Raw genomic sequence first — 4,791 nt, 5'->3', positions numbered from 1 at the left:
CTGCGCCCTCCTCCTGGCCGACGGCCCCCTCCCCCTTGGCTCCTTTATATACGGAGGCAGGGGGCACCTCTAGACACACAAGTTGATCATTGAGATCGTTCCTTAGCCGTGTGCGGTGCCCCCTGTCACCATATTCCACCTCGATTATATTGTAGCAGTGCTTAGGCGAAGCCCTGCGACGGTAGAACATCAAGATCGTCACCACGCCGTCGTGCTGACGAAACTCCTCCCCGACGCTTTGCTGGATCGGAGCCCGGGGATCTTCATCGAGCTGTACGTGTGCTAAGAACTCGGAGGTACCGGAGTAACGGTGCTTGGATCGGTCGGATCAGGAAGACATACGACTACTTCCTCTATGTTGCGTCAACGCTTCCGCAGTCGGTCTGCATGGGTACATAGACAACACTCTCCCCTCTCGTTGCTATGCATCACCATGATCTTGCGTGTGCATAGGAAATTTTTTGAAATTACTGCGTTACCCAACAGTGGTATCCGAGCCTAGGTTTTATGGTTTGATGTTATTTGCACGAGTAGAACACAAGTGAGTTGTGGGCGATATAAGTCATACTGCTTACCAGCATGTCATACTTTGGTTCGGAGGTATTGTTGGATGAAGCGGCCCGGACCGACATTACGCATACGCTTACGCGAGACCGGTTCTCCCGACGTGCTTTGCACAAAGGTGGCTAGCGGGTGACAGTTTCTCCAACTTTAGTTGAACCGAGTGTGGCTACGCCCGGTCCTTGCGAAGGTTAAAACAACACCAACTTGACAAACTATCGTTGTGGTTTTGATGCGTAGGTAAGATTGGTTCTTGCTTAAGCCCGTAGCAGCCACGTAAAACTTGCAACAACAAAGTAGAGGACGTCTAACTTGTTTTTGCAGGGCATGTTCTGATGTGATATGGTCAAAACGTGATGAGATATAAGTTGTTGTATGAGATGATCATGTTTTGTTAAAGTTATCGGCAACTGGCAAAAGCCTTATGGTTGTCTCTTTATTGCATAAGATGCAAGCGCCAAATAATTGCTTTACTTTATCGCCATGCGATAGCAATAGTTGCAAGAGCAATAGTTGGCGAGACGACCGTGTGACGACACATTGATATAGATCAAGATGATGGAGATCATGGTGTCATGCCGGTGACGATAGAGATCATGACAGTACTTTCGAGATGGAGATCAAAGGCGCAAGATGATGATGGCCATATCATGTCACATATTTTGATTGCATATGATGTTTATTTTTATACATCTTATTTTGCTTAGTTTGACGGTAGCATTTTAAGATGATCTCTCACAAATTATCAAGAAGTGTTCTCCCTGAGTATGCACCGTTGCCAAAGTTCGTCGTGCCCAGACACCACGTGATGATCGGGTGTGATAAGCTCTACGTCCATCTACAACGGGTGCAAGCCAGTTTTGCACACGCGGAATACTCAGGTTAAACTTGACGAGCCTAGCATATGCAGATATGGCCTCGGAACATGGAGACCGAAAGGTCGAGCGTGAATCATATAGTAGATATGATCAACATAATGATGTTCACCATTGAAAACTAATCCATTTCACGTGATGATCGATTATGGTTTAGTTGATTTGGATCACGTGATCACTTAGAGGATTAGAGGGATGTCTATCTAAGTGGGAGTTCTTAAGTAATATGATTAAATTGAACTTCAATTTATCATGAACTTAGTCCTGATAGTATTTTGCAAATCATGTTGTAGATCAATAGCTCGCGTTGTTGCTTCCCTGTGTTTATTTTGATATGTTCCTAGAGAAAATTGTGTTGAAAGATGTTAGTAGCAAAGATGCGGATTGGATCCGTGATCTGAGGTTTATCCTCATTGCTGCACAGAAGAATTATGTCCTTGATGCACCGCTAGGTGACGGACCTATTGCAGGAGCAGATGCAGACATTATGAACGTTTGGCTAGCTCAATATGATGACTACTTGATAGTTTAGTGCACCATGCTTAATGGCTTAGAATCGGGACTTCAAAGACATTTTGAACGTCATGGAGCATATGAGATGTTCCAGGAGTTGAAGTTAATATTTCAAGCAAATACCTGAGTTGAGAGATATGAAGTCTCCAACAAGTTCTATAGCTAAAAGATGGAGGAGAATCGCTCAACTAGTGAGCATGTGCTCAGATTGTCTGGGTACTACAATCACTTGAATCAAGTGGGAGTTAATCTTCCAGATAAGATAGTGATTGATAGAATTCTCTAGTCACCATCACCAAGTTAGTAGAACTTCGTGATGAACTATGATATGCAAGGGATAACGAAAACGAATCCCAAGCTTTTCATGATGATGAAATCGATGAAGGTAAAAATCAAGAAAGAGCATCAAGTGTTGATGGTTGACAAGATCACTAGTTTCAAGAAAAGGGCAAAGGGAAGAAGGGGAACTTCAAAAAGAACAGCAAGCAAGTTGTTGCTCAAGTGAAGAAGCCCAAGTCTGGTCCTAAGCCTGAGACTAAGTGCTTCTACTGCAAAGGGACTGGTCACTGGAAGCGGAACTGCCCCAAGTATTTGGTGGATAAGAAGGATGGCAAAGTGAACATAAGTATATTTGATATACATGTTATTGATGTGTACTTTACTAGTGTTTATAGCAACCCCTCAGTATTTGATACTAGTTCAGTTGCTAAGATTAGTAACTCGAAACGGGAGTTGCAGAATAAACAGAGACTAGTTAAAAGGTGAAGTGACGATGTGTGTTGGAGGTGGTTCCAAGATTGATATGATCATCATTGCACATTCCCTATACTTTCGGGATTAGTGTTGAACCTGAATAAGTGTTATTTGGTGTTTGCGTTGAGCATGAATATAATTTGATCATGTTTATTGTAATACGGTTATTCATTTAAGTAAAAGAATAAATTGTTGTTCTGTTTACATGAATAAAACCTTATATGGTTACACACCCAATGAAAATAGTTTTTTGGATCTCGATCGTAGTGATACACATAATCATAATATTGAAACCAAAAGATGCAAAGTTAATAATAATAGTGCAACTTATTTGTGGCACTGCCGTTTAGGTCATATTGGTGTAAAGCGCATGAAGAAACTCCATGCTGATGGGATTTTGAAATCACTTGATTATGAATCACTTGGTGCTTGCGAACCATGCCTTATGGGCAAGATGACTAAAGACTCCGTTCTCCGGAACAATGGAGCGAGCAACTGACTTATTGGAAATAATACATACTGATGTATGCGATCCGATGAATGTTGAAGCTCGCGGCGGGTATCGTTATTTTCTGACCTTCACATATGATTTGAGCAGATATGGGTATATTTGCTTGATGAAACATAGGTCTGAAACATTTGAAAAGTTCAAAGAATTTCAGAGTGAAGTGGAAAATCATCGTGACAAGAAAATAAAAGTTTCTACGATATGATCGCAGAGGTAAAACATTTGAGTTACGAGTTTAGTCTTCAATTAAAACAATGTGAAATAGTTTCACTACTCACGCCACCTGGAACACCATAGTGTAATGGTGTGTCCGAACATCATAACCGTACTTTATTAGATATAGTGCGATCTATGATGTCTCTTACCGATCTACCACTATCGTTTTGGGGTTATGCATTAGAGACAGCTGCATTCACGTTAAATAGGGCACCATCTAAGTCCGTTGAGACGACAACAATCTGAACTGTGGTTTGGCAAGAAACCAAAGTTGTCGTTTCTTAAAGTTTGGGGTTGTGATGCTTATATGAAAAAGTTTCATCCTAATAAGCTCAAACCCAAATTGGAGAAATATGTCTTCATAGGATACCCAAAGGAGACTGTTGGGTACAGCCTTCTATCACAAATCCGAAGGCAAGATTTTTGTTGCTAAATTCGGAGTTTTTCTAGAGAAGGAGTTTCTCTCGAAAGAAGTGAGTGGGAGGAAAGTAGAACTTGATGAGGTAACTGTACCTGCTCCCTTATTGGAAAGTAGTTCATCACAGAAATCTGTTCCTGTGACTACTACACAAATTAGTGAGGAAGCTAATGATGATGATCATGTAACTTCAGATCAAGTTACTACCAAATCTCGTAGGTAAACCAGAGTGAGATCCGCACCAGAGTGGTATGGTAATCCTATTCTGGAAGTCATGTTACTAGACCATGACGAACTTGCGAACTATGAGGAAGCGATGATGAGCCCAGATTCCGCGAAATGGTTTGAGGCCATGAAATCTGAGATATGATCCATGTATGAGAACAAAGTATGGACTTTGGTTGACTTTCCCGATGATCGGCAAGCCATAGAAAATAAATGGATCTTCAAGAGGAAGACGGACGCTGATAGTAGTGTTACTATCTACAAAGCTAGAATTGTCGCAAAAGGTTTTCGACAAGTTCAAGGTGTTGACTACGATGAGATTTTCTTACTCGTATCTATGCTTAAGTCTGTCCGAATCATGTTAGCAATTGCTGCATTTTATGAAATCTGGCAAATGGATAAACAAAACTTCATTCCTTAATGGATTTACTAAAGAAGAGTTGTATACGATGCAACTAGAAGGTTTTGTCGATCCTAAAGGTGTTAACTAAATATGCAAGCTCCAGCGATCCATCTATGGACTGGTGCAAGCATCTCGGAGTTGGAATATGCGCTTTGATAAGTTGATCAAAGCATATAGTTTTATACAGACTTACGGTGAAGCCTGTATTTACAAGAAAGTGAGTGGGAGCACTACAACATTTCTGATAAGTATATGTGAACAACATATTGTTGATCGTAAATAATGTATAATTTTCTGGAAAGCATAAAGGAATATTTGA

Source organism: Triticum dicoccoides, chromosome 1A, assembly GCF_002162155.2.
Source record: "Triticum dicoccoides isolate Atlit2015 ecotype Zavitan chromosome 1A, WEW_v2.0, whole genome shotgun sequence".
Classification (NCBI taxonomy): Eukaryota; Viridiplantae; Streptophyta; class Magnoliopsida; order Poales; family Poaceae; genus Triticum; species Triticum dicoccoides.
This window is presented reverse-complemented; position numbering follows the sequence as displayed.